Below are 18,096 nucleotides of genomic sequence, written 5' to 3'. Positions count from 1 at the left end.
TCGTGCATAGAATCTCGTGAGTTGAAATATCATATGATGACTCATTCCGGAGAAATGCCATTTAAATGTGCCAATTGCAGTTTCAAATGCACACGTTTTATAGACTTTAAAAAACATCAAATAATTCATTCTGGAAAAAAAGCAATTAAATGTAAACAATGTCATTACTCTTGCAATCGTTCTAGTTTCATGAAGTTACATAAAATGACTCATTCTGGTGAAAAGCCTTTTAAATGTAAAGAATGTAATTACTCTACTACAAGCATTAATTACCTGAAACAACATGAAATGACTCACTCTGGAGAAAAGAAATTCAATTGTAGTGAATGTAGTTACTCATGTATACAATCTAGCAACTTTAAATTACACAAGATGACTCATTCTGGAGAAAAACCATTCAAATGTGACGAATGCAATTTCACGTGCATACAATCTGGTGACATGACGTCACATAAGATAACCCATACTGGGGAAAAGCCATTTAAATGCGCTGAATGTAATTTCGTATGCATACGTTTTGTCGACTTTGAAAAACACCAAATACTTCATTCTGGAGTAAAGCCATTTAAATGTAAAGAATGTAATTACACTACCTCATATTCTTATACCTTAAAAAGACACGAAATGATTCATTCTGGAGAAAAACCGTTTAAATGTGATATATGTAGTTACGCTTGTACACAATCTAGTGCCCTTAAGAGACACAAGATTACTCATTCGGTGTAAAAATATCTTAATATTTTAATCAACAGTCTTATTTAATATTTTGTCTCTTAAAATATTTAACTCTAATAGTGATCCGACACTGGAACTAACTAAGACCCACTTGAGGCGTCAGAGTGTTTTTCTATATTTATTGAAACTGGGCCAACAACGAATAACGCAACACCTTGGGTACAGTGCATCATGGAGAAGTAAGCTAAAGGCAGAAGAGGAGACCCATGGGCGTCCAGGAGCTTAAGGAAGAATAGTTTAAATAAAAAGTTACGATTTGAAGTGAATCAATGTCCTAGGGGTGAAAAGATACAGTAAAACATAATAAGAGAAGAATGACAACAAAAAACGATAGTTATTTCTTTTACTCTTGTGGTGGTGAAAGGTTTCGTGAGAAAGAGACATGAAAGTTTCAGCAATGAAGCTTTTTTTACCTTTTTTAATACAATGGGCTTGGATCAAAGCAAAGTTTACATGTGCTCAAATTTCTGAAGAAACAAAGTATTTGTTTCTTTATTTTTCTATATATTTATTGATATAAAACATCGCTTGCCATTTTTCATTTATTCTGCTAACTGTCAATTCATGATGGAACTGCATTGTATTGTTTGATTTAATAAAACGCATTTTTTTAATAGTACTTTTTCCACTATAATACATAAATTTAGACCGGTGTCGCCCGCCTCAGAAGGACATTTTCAACTGAGGCGGACGAAACCGGTTCAAATTTATTTATTAAAGTGGAATAAGTACTACAAAAAAAATTTCGTTTTATTAAACCAAACAATACAGTTCCACCATGAATTGACAGTTAACAAAATAAAAGAAAAATGGCAAAGGATGATTTATATCATTAACTTAGGGATTCATTTTAGTATAAAGTACCGATTATAGATTAGATTTATTGTGTGATTTTAAAGAAAAGGTGTTTTCCCACAATGTGGAGTAAAGTAATAATATAAATTGTGATGTATCTTACGATCGATAGTTATGATGCTTTTGTGTAAAATCTATTGATTAGGTACTCTCCCTTGTTATTGTGGATAATATTATAATATATTATCACAATAAAATAATTGTCTATTCAGTAACCAATATAATATAATATATTGAGCATCTGGGTTGAATAGCGAAATTCTTGTTACAGATCCCATACTATTAAGTTATTTATGTCAAATACCTATTTATACAATTATTGTCTAATAAATGAATCCAATAAAGTGTTGTAATAAGATCAAATACAAATTTTGGACTAATATCAGCCTGGTCAAACCGTGCAACAGCGGCCAAAGTTCGCCCTTTCATTAGATACTGCTTGTGCTGTACTGCTGTGATGTGCTTGTACTGCTTATGTTATATAATACATATATAGAAGAATACAAACCTGTATATTATAAAAAAAACTATCACAAATGAAACATCTAATCATTTGCAACAGTTGAAAAGAGGAATTCTTACCGATGCTCATTCGTTTCAATTATGATTCAATCCCACATTACTGAATTTTTTTGTAAAATGTCTTGTTTTTAAATATTAGGTTAACTAGTAGATACACATAGTAATTATTATTGTCCTACTTAATTCCATTGTAATTAAAAATAAGTCTTATATATCTGTTAACCTTTAATTTTTTTTCAAAATAAAGTAAATTAAAACATGACTGTCTTCTTAATATTCTATGATTACAAGAGCTGATAGCTTCTAAGTGCAATACTTATTATTGTGTCAATATTTTGTTTATGCCAATAAGGCCTATGTATTCCTTAATAAAATCTGAAAATAAATTATTAATTTATATCACCTGGAAAAATAGTTTATTTTTAAATATTTGTTCCTCCTGTAAAATTTACATTTATGTAGATAGGAAGGAGGTGATGTGTTTCATGGTAATAAAATTAGTGAGAGGACTGAATTTAGATTTACCTACAGCATCCCTATGTTATAACTTGTGACATGAAGTCACCCGAAGACATGACGTAATTGTGACGTAAGCCAATACACGCTCGAGGCAAGCCGCCCAACGCACACCACTCACCATAGATAGTATTATGCTGAAACACCTATTTGTATATGGGGACAATGGATAACGCCAGTATTTGAGTAGCGTTAATTTCTCGAACGCTTTGAATTACTCCGGTAGTACGTCACAATGATGTCATATGACGTCATGTTGACCGGGCGACTTCAACTCGCAAGTTACAACATAAGGCCCCAGATGCCAAATAATAATTATATACACTATAAAACAAAAATAATAGGTAAATTTCAATTCTTACCACATGAAGTTTCGCGAAATATTTACTGTTTATTTTACATTCAGATATAAAAGTAAATAACCTAGATTTAAAAATACGAACTATGGATGTCAGCCACTTGCTCAACCTATTAGGTCCATATCCTGACTCACACACAAATTGAAAAACAATATGTGTACCTACTTGTCAGAACCAGGGACCCACGGCGTGATAGTCCAACGCTTAAGCCGCTCGGCCACCGTGGGTGTAAATGATCTACATACGCAAGTAAAAAAACAAGATATATTAATAACGTTTTTTTCTGATATATTATACTCTTCAATAAAGATTGGTTTTAGTAGGCCAGAGTTTAACTTTGGGCATCTTCAGGCCTTAAATATAATATATATTTGTACCTTAGACCGGTATAACACTTATAGGTTTTGGTTTCTTTGACAATTCAATAGTTTGCATTAATTGTCACAACATATAATATGGAAAGTGGTATCTATTTAATGAATCAGTAACAGTAATCAATAATTGTAGGTATAGTTAAGAGGAATTTTTCGCCACTCTCATGGGCCGAAAAATAACATGCCAAGCGACTGAGTAAGGTGTGTGGAATTTGGTGAAAGAAATATTAATTTAATATTATACCTCTCCCACATTTCAATAATCGATATATTTATAATATGGGACATTAGATTATCGCCTATGACAATTTAGGTCCGGATTTTTTGTGAGCCCATGACTCTAGACTACAGACTCAAACCAGTCCTCAAAGATTACGTGGTCAAACCACCCGGATTTCGTCCAATTATATCTTGCCTGGTTTGGTCCATTTGAATTCATATTCAAATTTATTTATTTTACATGTATAATGAACATAACATATTATAAATTTAAAGCATTCACGATAAGTGTTAACAATTAATTTTTTAAATAAAAATACAGAGAAATGTGAGTTGTTAATAATACAATAAGTAATAAAATAAAATAACAAAAATAAAAGTAGATGGACGCACATAGAGTGAACTTTGATAGACCCTATCTTAAAAACTTAAAAACAACGTCCACCTAAATTCACCTTACGTAAGTGGAATATATCAATATCCGAAGCGATGTCATTAAACATGGTTATTGCCCTCCCAATTGGCATTACTAATGGCAGGTTAGTCCTGCACCTTGGGAGAACAAACAACGGATGCCCTCGATTCCTAAGGTAATTATCAGAGACACACAAGCCAACACCACCGAGAACGGCAGAGATTAAATTTACGCCGCGTGTAAGTCTGAAAAAATATGTAGCTAAATAAAGATCCCTTCTAAATTTTAAGCTACAGTATGTAAGTGGATAATATCCATACAGCCGAAAGTAAAGGAGTCTCAAAAATTTCTTTTGGACTCTCTTTGAAAACCACTGTTTCCATAAAAAATTTCAGGTTTGTAGACTACATATTAATATCGTCGCCCCAAAAGAAAAGGGCACATGTGCAATTTTGACGGTTTTGAGTTATGAATGCAGTTTTTCGTAATTTTTTTCTCTACATTATGGGCAAAACGGCATTTGTGAAGCAAAACCCATGAATTCGCAATTGAGAAAAGAAAATAAAGGTTTCTTACTAGGTACTTGTGTATTTGTAAACTGACATTCATTTAATGTATAGGATAAAGGTAACATGTACACGATTTTATGAGCTATGTGCAATGTTTACAAAAATAATATAGGAAAAAGGTAACATGTGTAATTATTTAAAAGTGAGTAAGGGCCTTTGTACAAAAAAAATAATTTCGTTGCAGAAAAAGGGCACTTGTGAAAATTTTTAAAATATGTTAGCAGCGGACAAAGAGGCCCAATTAAATATTTTGGAAGATCACAATAAGCGTAAAGTGGACGCTCGCAAATCAAAAGATGAAGATAAAGCTATTCATTAATGCATATAGGCATATAGGAAAATGGTAGCACGTGACTTAAGACCTATTAAAAATAAAAAATTGCATTTCAATCTTGAGTAATTAGGTCACATGTGTTCCAAATTTCATTTCAAAATATTAAATAATAACCATTTCACGATTTTTTTTCACTCTAAAAAACACTTCAATGGTAAAATGCTCAGCGTAGGTCAAAATGGAGCTTTTGTTCTATTTTCAAAGCATGATCCTGGACATTCCTTAAACGTTGTAGATAATCTATTTATGTAATTTTGAAGCCGTATTATCCTTTATATTTATTTTAAACATTTGATGACTGCATAAAGTATTTTTATTACATAAAATAGTATACTTTTAAACCTCTCGCTCTAATGTTTTAGAATATAGTCATATTTCAGTACATAAATGTGCAATGGTGTTAAGATTTTTTCATTTATTAATTTTTAACGCATTTATAAAACCATCAGTATAATTTATATCGACATAATTATAGTGAAATATTTACGATAAAAAATTATATTGATAATCTCTGTGATCCCAAATTTGACAAGAATTGGGCATTTTATTATTCAAAAAATGGGCAAGATTAACACATTTGAAGATAATTTTAAAGATACTCATTATAAGCTATGTCTGACCATTCAAGTGTGATAAAGATCCTATGAATAATGATTGCTTTATAATAATTATTGACCTAAGAATATGGTAGTGTTTTTTTGAAATACGCAATTTCTTTTGGCATTCCCCGGTGGTTAAGCTACAACATACGGCCGTAGCCATAAATTGACAAACTATAATTGAAATAAGGAGTCAAATGATGGTAACGCGCGTGTTTGAACATGTACCGTTTAAAAAAAATCGGTTAGGTACGTCCGCCCTTAAAATGCGTCTTTCTCAAAACTCAATTGAATACGTGTATTAAATAAGGCTCTAAGTACCAAAAAGTAGTATTGCCGGTAGTTACAAAATACCGAGTCATTGCAGTAAAATTTCATGAAGCAGACCTTTTGAAAAATGTAGTTTTATAGTGTGAAGCAATCACGGCAGCTTCTATAATTTTAAGTATTAAGAACTAGCAAGTATCAACACACCATCGTTAGCTATTTTATATTGAATGCCGTTGACCACTGCAGTGCTACTTACACCGTTATAAATAAAACATGCCAACGGACTTACAACGTCGACAGGTATAATTATTTTGCTGTATTTTTTTTACTTGCTTGAGGCACTTAGGCTATAGTTGAAGTTATTGGCGTTGGTATGTAGAACATTTTTCTATAAAAATGTCAGTTTTTATTATTTTGGTACTTAGCGCCTTAATTAATACACGTAGGTATTCAATTTATGCACAAGTGCCCTTTTGCTTTTGGGGCGACGATATGGAGGTAGACATTGCCCATCCATTAAAACTGAAAACATTATGGAAATTCGTCCTTTCGAACGATTGAGGACTCTTTCGGTATATTTATTCCCTCGTCGAAACATCTACTTACTTTGAATTGCCGGGATTATCACAGAGGTTCGTCTAATCATAGTTTAAAATACTTCCAGATGAAATATCTTTAACTGGCACTTCGAGATTTTTAAAATATTTTGCCATTTTTCAGATATTTTTCGGCTCTTGACCGTTTAATGTTTTGGGTAGACCGAACGGTAGCTTATCTTTATATCATTGGAAAAAATTCAGAGCCCACCGTTTTCCAGGGGCTTTTCCATTAAATAGCATAGATTTGTCAATTTTTTGGAGATAAAAATTGACAAGAAGCCTTATGTCTAAGATTGTGAGTGGACTTCAAAATTCTCCTGCCGCAATTAAATCGGCAATCGGCTGTTAAAAATAAATAAGGCATTAATAATAAAAATATCGAACATTTATGTAAGTAGGTACTTGGTTTCTATTTAGATAACCCTGCGCGCAGGTAAAGTTAAAGGCTGAGGCATTTTACTATAAGGGCAACACCTTTCAGCACTTTATTTTTTGTTTCACGTGTCTATGGTATAACTTTAATTGCGTGTAGACGTCACGCGTATCTCACTGTCACAAGTAGGTATTATTTAAAACTTAAGATGGACATAAAATGTGAACCAGAAGACCCCGAGCTTGATATCGAATGGAAGCAAACCAGTCCAGTTTGGTTTGATGTTCCCATAGAACGTTCAAATAACCCTGACGGCCATTGTTACATAAAACAAGAGAATGCTGATGCAAACTGCAATTCAGAGGTCAGTTATTAGTTGTTTCATTAAAAATGTATACCTACTATTAATCAGTATTAGTTATAACTCGACAAAATTGTACGGTTGTTATTTTGACATTGGTTCCGTAAATATCGACCTAATGTATAATGTTTGAGGCTTTCACGGTTGTTTTTCATCGTAGTAGATTTTTGGGTTTCCACCGTGTGTCCTACTTCCTTCTTTACTCGACGTTTCGGGATGAAATCGGGTTGAAATCCATAGAAACCCTGAAAATATTAATAGGGATGATGGATTACGTTTAAAAACGTCATGGTTTCCGGCACTATCAGCAAAATCCACTAATACTGGTCCTAACGATTGACAGATTACTCTGAGCAACGTTTGCTCTTAGCTAATCGGATTCATCTTGACATTCGTAGAGCAACGTTTATATTCTCATACCTACACTACATTTTCATCATAAAACATATCATCTCTTGATAATGGCCTCTGCAACGAGCCCGAAACGTCGAATAAAGAAGGACACGCGGTGGAAACCCAAAAATCTACTACGATCAACCTAATGTCATTATTGCATTACGTTTATTAGGTACCTAAATAATCCATGATTAATTATTATGGTTTTGGTCACGCTCGTATTATAATAGTCGAGTTTTCGTTATTAATGGTAAAATATTATATGGTAATGTAGGTATCCAGATTTAGTTGACTTCAAAGTTAATAATTTAATTACCTATATATAGGTATTATGTAGGAGTCACAGAATAGATTAATAAATAGAATTTCCATAGGTTATTCTACATTTTGACAGAGGGTTTTGAATGTGTGTCCTACGAATATGACGTGCAATAGTGTGTGTTTCCTTACTTAACTACTTAACTTTCAAATAAACCAATAGTGAATGAGTGTCAGTTCATAAAACGATAGCAGTAGGTAGTCAGAACGGACGAAGATCGTATTCTTTACACGTGTTTAAGTTTATCGCATATTCTTCCACACTCGAGATTGGTTGCCTGCTTCTCCACACCCGTTATGTAATTCAGTTCCGTGGTTGAGTCCACTCCGGCGATGGACAGGTGTTGCAGATGAAAGACAGTAATATTAAAGTTGTACGGTATGATGGAGGAGCTAGAGCAGGGGTAGTCAACCTTTTTATATCTACCGCCCACTTTTGTACCTATGTTAGTAGTTTAATTGTTTAACCGTCCACCGGTTCCACAGTAATAGTGATTTATAAAGTAGGAAATTAACTTTATAAAATTTATTACAGAAATTTAAAGGATATGATAGTAATTACTTACCAAATACTTTATGTCAGACTTTCGCTAATTTTGGCAGAATAAATCTTTATAAAACAGCTTACTTTCATTAAATCTATCTTTTTATTTATACTTTGCATACATGTATGAAGTCTGATGAAATTACATTTAAGTATGTAATTAAATATTTGGTTTTCAAACCCCTACCGCCCGCCATGAAAGCTGGAACGCCCACTAGTGGGCGGTATGGACCAGGTTGACTATCCCTGAGCTAGAGTTTATTTACTGTTTAATACAAGGGTATGTATAATCGGTACAATATAATAAGTGTAATGACAATACGGTGCGATGAGTTTATTCCGGGAAGTTATAATCGAATGGCCAACCAAATCAATTGTGATCCGCTATTTACTGACGTACTCACAATCAAAATAATATCTTGAGTGTTATAATAAAATTGAGTCACCTATTTATATCGAGGTTGTGATAATTGGATATGACTAACGATATGGAAAAAACGGAAATTGTGGAAATTATAATTATTGCAGCACACTACGTGCAATGGATATTAAGGAATTCGTAATTACGGTCAGCTATTTAATATCTCCGATCATAATGCTGACACGGCTTGAGTTGTTTATTCCCAATCGTCACCTTACTATTAAGACCTCGTTAGTCTGATATTATGGAAAAAATAAACTTTGTTCGATGAAATTTAAACAAAAAAACATTTTAATTTATATCAAAACTTCGGTTCTCTAGACTAGTATGCTGTCCATCTATATAGTAATTTTAAAAACTCGTAGGTCTCGTGGTTTCAAGCATGGAATTAAAACCTCGTATGTCACAACCAGTGAGCAGATTCATAGATTAGAAAAGTGTTTAAAAAATATTGTTTGTATTATTACGTTTTTTCCTTCCCCTCAACATTCTTCTCAAACAGACTTACGAGGTTTTAATAGTGAGGTGACGAGATATAATATATGAGAGAAAACAAGCGCATTTAATGAATAATAGTGATCTATTTATTCGACATAAGCAATTCCATCATTGGGCTTCTGATACATGTGTACATGTTTTGTTTTTTTACTTTCAGGTCAATCCTTTCGATCCCGTCTATGTTAAAATTGAACCCGGGGAACGCGAAAGAGAAATCTGTGATGAAGAGGATTTTCACGATATACAGGTCCCAAAAACTTACCACGTTAAAACGGTTGGAAGGCCCAGTTCACAGAATACTCCATCGAATAAGGTAAACAACAGTAAAATCAATAATTAAAGTTTCTTTGTGATGGGAAAACGCAAGTGTTGTTGTTAATTTATAACGCTTCAGAATTCCCATGTAAATATAATACGTAAGTTTTAGACATTTCCATTTAAGTCGTTTTTGCGATCCGGTTTCGCCTATGCGTACAGGTTTCTCAGCCAGAGTTGAGGCGATCACAGATACGAAAGATTGTGTGTATAGGTGCATTTTTGAGGCAACGTCTACACGAAACAGCCGTTTGTCTTGCTTACGCCTACTTATTGCACTTATAGCGAAAAGAGGACAACATGCGTATACTTCGATTTAAAAAATTGAAACACCTGATGCGTCTGTGTAAGTATTGTCTTCGCCTCAACTCTTATTAGCACATCTATACCAGTGGCAAACGGTGAAGGTAGGCTGTTAAGATCCGACATAAATTGTGCACACTGTGTAGATACAGTGACGTCCCGTGGGGGTAGGCAGATTGAGCGTCGCTTGGGGGCGGCAGTTACTCGAAGGTCGGCGAATCGAGAAGAATCATTAGATATAAGTGTAGAGAAATAGGTAAGTACCTAAACTTATATCTTTCAAATCAAAAGTTCAGCTCACTGGTTAGAAACAAAATGTACCTACTTAAGATTTAACAGGACTGTAATTATTTTGTCGGGGTCGCGATGTCTAGTTTACTTCCGTTGTACTTGGACGTCACGCCCTTTTTGACCAGCAATGGCATGTGCAGATTTGCGAATTATATTTGAATTATAGGTAGGTACATACTTAGGTACCAAAGTAATTTATCCAAATATTTTTACTAGTCATTTTCGAGTTCTGAAAGTTTTCAGTTGTATTTTTAAATGTATCTGATACCGTAGACTGGAGTAGAGATAGCATTTCAATTAGATTTAATAGTTTTTATTTTGTTAGTAATGTACCTATCCATACAACATATTTATTAGATATTGGAGTCATGCCGGGATGATAGAAAATACTGTATAAAAAAATGGAGCGGTATTTTGGCGCTACCTAGGAGCGGCATATTGTTTAGGGACGTCACTGTGTAGATAGTGTTTGTTAGTATTTAAAATCAAATTGAACACTAACCTAATCCAAGCCGTAGTAGGTAATAGTAAAACAATATTTGTTTATCTATAAAAAAAATCTCAAATTATGCTATTAAATTACATATTTTATAGATAGAAGAATATTTTTATCGATTATGGTTTAGTTATAAAGGACCTAATAAATAAAAAAAACTTACAAACACCATCTGTAATATTATGATGTATTACTAATTCAACGAAAACAAATAAAAAGCATGCACTATTTTTGTCGGATCGCCCATAGCATATATAATCTATTGTGGATTGGTTAGGAAGGGTTTAATTGAATTATACTAACCAGTACCATCTGCAAATTGTATTGTTAGTTCAATGAAAAAAAAAGTATGACAGACGAAGTTTAGTGTACATTGTTTATGTCGACAGTGAAATTATCTGAAAAATGTAGATATTATATTAATGCATGCATGTATTTTTATTTTACGACGTTTTTCTTACCTTGTATTCTTGTTTGTCCAGTACAAATCTTGCAATCGATTTTTAACTAACTTCCCGACTAGCTAGATAGACATTTGAAATTTTTAGAATACATCAGAACACGATGCCAATGCATTTTTTAAATACTTTTATCCATCTTTAAGTTTAGTAGAATGAATTCATTTTCAGTTAATTCTGTTTTGTATGAAAAGTTATTTCGACACCATTATTGGTTCCTAAGCGGATGGTCCTCGCAACTAAATTATTAATATATACCTACGTGCGTTACTATGAAAATCAAAATGACATTTCAGTATTATTTCTATCAAGTAGATTTTTTTTTTTTGATATTTTAAGCTAGCAAGTCATGTTTATATGATTCAACAGAAAATTTAAAAACGTTATATATTAAAAAGTTATTTTTATCTTGTAATTATTTGCTTTGTTTAGACATATTTCTTTTACATCTCTGTGTATTTCAATAAATGTCTCTTTTATGACTTGATCCTGCATTGGCAGCTAGCTCACCTCGCCTTTCCAAATTTTGTCTTTTGCTTTTATTTCAGAGTACTATGATAGAAATCCATAACATAAAGGAAGAACCCATTTGTCAGCCAGACTCATCTAAATCGCATCAATTCACACATGACGAATCTGTGGCTGGATGTTCATATTCGAGGCCGACAGATCGGGTAATTATCTTTTTAACGCTACGTCAACATCTATGGAAGACTACTGTGATGATTAGCTACTGCTTTTCAATCTTCCTGCAAACAAATTAAACAATTAATCCCATGCCTCGTACTCAACATTTGTTTGAAACTCACGTATACGATCACGAACTTGAGCGTTTGTAACGCGGTCGTGCCAATGTACCCCTAAGATTCGGTAGACATATTGATTCTCAAAGCTTAATAGTCTAGTTTAGTATCTCAGACATTTCGTACAGACGTACAAGAGCATATGTAGCACGTACGTATTGACAAAAAGTAAACACTTTACGCTTCAGTGGTTCTATTCAATACTCAATACACACACTATCGACGGCAGTTTATCATATGTATGTATTAAGCTGTAACTACTTTCGACAGCTGCCGATAGCCGCATTGTGTATAGAACAACAGAGCCAATCGGAAGTCATTGAATAATTTAATTAGACGTTCATACGTACTCCATCCTCACATAAATAAAATAGCCTGACAATATATTAGTTTTGAGTAATTTGAATTTGAAGTTGTTAAAATGTTCAAAATGGTCTATCATGTGAGTTTATTAAGTAATCGTAAAAATGACGACTTTAGAATAAAGACTGTTTATTTATTAAGAAGATCTCCAGACGGTAAAGTTTGAAATAAGGAACATGTTGGTATAACTAACTCAGTGTGTCATTTTTTCGAATTAGTGTCTTCTGCCAAAACAGTGACGAATATTATTACTTGTACATACGATGTAAACATATTATTTTCTCTTTACCCAGCGCCCGAGACATCCCGATAGGAATGATAATTCACTGGCTGACAAGAAATCTTGCTATCAGGACGATCTCAACAATCGTCGGAAAACTACAAGCAATGAAATCAAACACGAAATGTTATACAGTAACTCAATGAAAACTGTAAAATATGAACAAACCCAACAGAGAATTTTATCGACGAATCGCCCAAAGGTTGTACGTATTAAATTAAGAAAATTAATTTATTTTCAACGTAATTTTGTTTGCGGTATTTGTGATGCAGTTTTTGAATCTAAAAATTCCTTGAGAAGTCATAAAACTCTCCACAATGAGGCAAATATTAATAATGGTGAATTGATTCTTAGAAAATATATTGAGAGTCGCCAATCTAAAGAATATCCACATAAATGCGATGTATGCTCGTATTCGTGCAAAACATCAAACGAATTGAAAAAACATAAAATGACACATACCGGTGAAAAACCGTTTAAATGCGACGTTTGTTCTTATGCAAGCGTGTACGCTAATAGTCTCAAATTACATAAACTAACCCACGGCGGTGATAAACCATATAAATGTGATATATGTTCTTCCAGTTGCATATCGTCTCACGAATTCAAAAGGCATCAAATGTCGCATACTGGTGAAAAGCCATTTAAATGCGATCTATGCCCTTATAAAAGTACGCAGAATAGTCATCTCAAATTACACATGATGACACATACTGGCGAAAAACCATATAAATGCGATATGTGTTCATATCAAAGCTCGCGTAGTGGCACTTTGAAATTACATAAAATGAAACATACCGGCGAAAAACCTTATAAATGCGATGTATGCTCATATAAATGTTCGCATATTAACAGTCTTCGGTTACACAAAATTGCGCACACCGGCGAGACACCGAATAAATGTGATATATGTTCTTTTCAAAGTTTGTACAGCAGTGCTCTTAAATTACACAAAAAATCGCATACAGGTGAAAAACCGTACAAATGCGATGTATGCTCTTATCAAACATCTCGGAGTGGTACTCTAAAATTACACAAATTGACTCATACTGGCGAGAAACCATTTAAATGCGATTCATGTGCATATTCGTGCAATACGTCGTATTACTTTAAAAAACATATATCTACTCACACTGGTTAAAAACCGAAAAAAATAGTTAATAATCTCCAAGTCGTCGATTCGATACCGGTATTTTTTTCTTAAATACAGGGATTCTGACAACTAGAATACCCCGTGTCACTCCATCTAAATATTATCGCAATCTAAATCTCCCAATATAATGTTTGAGGCTTTCACGGTTGTTTTTTATCGTAGTAGATTTTTGGGTTTCCACCGTGTGTCCTTCTTCTTTCTTTACTCGACGTTTTCGGCTCGTTGCAGAGGCCATTATCAAGAGATGATATGTTTTATGATGAAAATGTAGTGTAGATATGAGAAATCCATAAAAACCCTGAAAATATTAATAGGGATGATGGATTACGGTTAAAAACATCATGGCTTCCGGCACAATCAGCAAAGTCCAATATTCGAGCCGGTATCCTTGGTCGTAACGATTGACAGATTACTCTGAGCATCGTTTGCTCTTAGCTAATCGGATTCTTTTTGACATTCTTAGAGCAACGTTTACATTCACATACCTACACTACATTTTCAACGTAAAACATATCATCTCTTGATAATGGCCTCTGCAACGAGCCCGAAACGTCGAGTATAGAAGGAAGAAAGACACACGGTGGAAACCCAAAAATCTACTACGTAAAACTTCCAACATTCCGACCAGATTAGATTTCATCAATATATTTCAGGTTTTATGATAGTAAGTATCCAAGAGGTACAAAACTACCGCAAGGTAAACTTAGAAGTCGCTAGATCGATGAATAGGCTAAGTTCTACGAAATTATGTACATAGCAACGCACAAGACAGATAAGTAAATTCAGCTTGGAGTGGTTTTCATCCAGCAGTAGGTATATATACGTCAGAAAATTGTTATTTGTTTGAATATGCAAACGTACTTTCAATATTCCAGGCTCTCAAACCACCACTTATTGTTATATTGTGACTGCACTGATCTTGTATATCTGAAACATATATCTGTGTCTCCAAATTATAAACCTTCGCGTTAAGATTGGTATGTCTACTATCTAATATGTTAGTTTTTCTGAAGTCAAAAACTAAGTTCATCATCTCATATTTTAATGAAATGAAGACTTTTTCGATATCCTTGTTGCCCTATTTAAAAATAGGTTTTTAAAGAGTCACGTAATATTGCAAATATCATAAACATGTCTTAAATAGTTCCTAGAAATTACGGTGAGTTTCAAATCCGCTATAACACTTTTTTGAAATAATTAAGATATATTATAATATCGTTATTAAAATCTATCTCTACATAAAAACTTTATCGCCTCTTTCAAAAGCCGCTAAGATTAACTGTCATTTATGAAACAAACTCAATGTGTCCATCAAATTGATTTTCTCAACATAATGAAAAAATGTTATAGCGGGTTTTGAAACTCAGCGACACATATTCTCAAACCCGTTGCACACCCTACCAAACGTATAGCGCCAATATCGTTCGCTTACATTTATATGGAAAAAAATCGCTTCGTAGGAATGTAATGAATTATTTTAATGGATTTGTGACAGATTTGAATATCTAGTAGAAGACCCTTTAATAGTGAGGCACTTTTAAATATAGAAGTGGTGCATTTTATGTTATTATTAACAATCTTTAAATGAATTTTATTCCAATACAGCCCACGTTAGCCAAGTCCGAAACCTAGGTCTATTACCTAAACCCTAATAGGTTGAGCAAGTTGCTAACATCCATTTCTCGTAAATCCTGTGGAGGCTCATGTGATCTCTAAAGTTTGAACATGGTGAAGTTGTAGTATTTACATGAATTTCTCAGCTCTAATTTTAAACTTTGTATTTTTTTCTACATACATAAGTTAGATAAATAAATAAATATGTATACACCTAAATAAATTGTATTATTGTATCATTACAATGTTACGGTATACTGAAAACTCTGTACAAGTGGGACATCTCGAATAAGTATATTTGTTGAGTAAACTGAGTCTAATAATGTGTCTAAATGGCTTTTAGGTGCTTGTGATAATCCCTGAGCCCTTACCTCCTTCATCATAATATTATATACCGTCGAGGGAAGCTTTATTCATGTTCATGCACGAGATAGTCTTTCTTGTGTGTCTGGACAGTTTTATAAAATACCTACTATGCAGTTGTGTTCATGTAGTGTCGTTTTAACCCAGGTATGGATGTGCCAGTTGGGGATTTATTGAAGGAGTGTTCATTGGCATTATATAATATCAGCGTCCTCAGTGGTTGATTCGCCTTAGGTCTGTGTCTTAGGTGTGCGCCATCTAATTTGGTATTTGGCCGGATGTGGTGATGTATTTTGTGAATTTAGCTAGGTCTGTTTGGTTTTCCTTTCAATTTGCCGTGAGGTAACTGACTGCACAAGAATTAAATGGTAAACATGATGGTAAAACGATGAACTCAAACGATAAAAGAGATAGCTAAGGCGTCGGTGGGGAATAAGATTTATCAGCCGCCCTGGCTAGTACGTCGCCCGGGGGTCAGTGTGAGTTACTGGTCGATAACTAGTGTTATACCCACCTATATGCCGTTGCGAAGTATTGCAGAGACTAACCATTTTGGTCGGTCAAATGCATAACTTGGTTTAATAGATCGAGAAAATGTTTTAAAGTTCTGATTTCTGAGATCTTTACACTCATATAATATACAGGTAAACCCAGTGCATATTATCACTAAATTTCAGAGAAATAATACAGAAATTGGTAAATCTGGGAACTCAAATTTATTGGGAACTGGGTGCAGTCTCTGGCTGGGATCTCGAGCGATGTAACGTAATTTCAATAATGGTCACAGTCGGTGAGCAGTTATGAGGCAATGCATAAGACAATTAATAATAATCAATTATATTTATTACGTATATTATACCCATTTTCTATTTCTATAATAATTAAACAGTAAAAGTATGTTCTTATGTGAAGTAAAACAAAAATATACTAATAGGATACCTATATGATAAAAAAATTTGAATAAAAATATTATATAGAAAACCATTTTTTAATGTAAGACAACAAGGCATACAATTTGTATTTCAATAACTTATACTATACGCTATCAAACGATATTATAATTCTATGGACCCAATAGGTTGAGCAAGCGAGTACCATATATTTCTAATTTAATAATTCGATGGGTAAATGTAGAGATACACTACCTAGATACATATTTATGTATTTGTATAAACAATATCCGCCTACATTAAACCTTAGAACTGGATAAATGATATATTATATATATATATAGGGTATTTGAGAAAATATAATTTGCATCGATTACAGTAGTGTGTGATCTATTACAACTACTGTGATCGACTGAAGACAAAAAGACTTCTGGAGGACGGTTGTGGAGTCGACCATGGGCTGAATAGTCTGTAGCGCTAGCTGAAGGAAGTATCCATAGACTACTATAATCCATTAAAGAAATATCGCCCATCCAGAACAAAACAACCATAAGTGCTAAAATTGTGATTTCCTGTTTTAAATGCAAAAATTTCCGTCGGATTCACAAAATTGTAGTGTAAAAACATCACTACTGCAAGTCACTCCTATTCAATTTTGATGCTTGATATATTTAACAAATTTGAAATATTTACAATAAAAAAACAACACATGTCGCGATATGTTCTTTTTTCACTCAAGTCAATGGGTAATGTTGAGTGCAAATGAACCAGAAGTGCAGTTGCGTTGTTTTTGATCTACGAAGTAACTGTTACGCGCGAAAAATCGCGCACAATATCTGAATTGTTAGTTGGTTAGCACACGGAACTGTATAATTCATTTACATTTATATTGCAATATCATCGTAATTATCTGAGAAAAATGATGTCCAGAGGACGATATATGGTAGAGCTTGTAATTGTATGCTATAATTGTAAACTTAAGTGTAAAACTAAGTTATCACATCAATGTCAAGTTGTTATCAACACAACATTTTGGGAAATGGGAGAACATGTCAGACAACGTAATTGTATCGTGACCCATACTTCTGAAGTCTTAAGTCAAAATATAGACGCATAAAGGAAGGATTAATAATACAAAAAATATATTACATAAATTAACATATTTTTTGTACTAGCATTTAAGTAATTCCAATGTATATTTTTTTATAAAAATAAACACAACCTTTCATTGTAAATATTTTTCATTGCAACACAAATGCATAAAATTGTAGGTCATTACCAAAATATCTAGTGTAAAAAGACCACAAGTGCTAAAATAAGACTTTAAAAACATATTTTCAGTTTTTTTTGCTGAAAGTAGTTTGAAGCACATTATTTTACTGTGGAAACAAAAAAAAATATCTTCATACCTGAGATAATTGATATGAAAAGAGTATTTTAAGTGGTTGAAAAACTTCAAATGCGATTTACTCAAAACTATGAATTTGCAG

At 33.3% G+C, this 18,096-nt stretch overlaps 1 long non-coding RNA gene across 1 annotated transcript; it reads left to right on the top strand.

The window, feature by feature from the left end:
• The first annotated feature begins 6,894 nt into the window (after nt 1-6,894).
• Nucleotides 6,895-15,681, top strand: LOC147076581 (uncharacterized). Its single transcript, XR_015069753.1, has 4 exons — nt 6,895-7,103; nt 9,435-9,590; nt 11,689-11,814; nt 12,600-15,681. It is a non-coding gene; the product is annotated as an uncharacterized LOC147076581 (long non-coding RNA).
• Nucleotides 15,682-18,096: the final 2,415 nt, after the last annotated feature.

The sequence above is a fragment of the Rhyacophila brunnea genome, unplaced genomic scaffold, assembly GCF_057557595.1.
Source record: "Rhyacophila brunnea isolate RB1 unplaced genomic scaffold, BYU_Rbru_1.0 scaffold_13, whole genome shotgun sequence".
NCBI lineage: Eukaryota > Metazoa > Arthropoda > Insecta > Trichoptera > Rhyacophilidae > Rhyacophila > Rhyacophila brunnea.
Note: the sequence above shows the minus strand (reverse complement) of the source record. Positions and strands in the feature narration are given on the sequence as shown.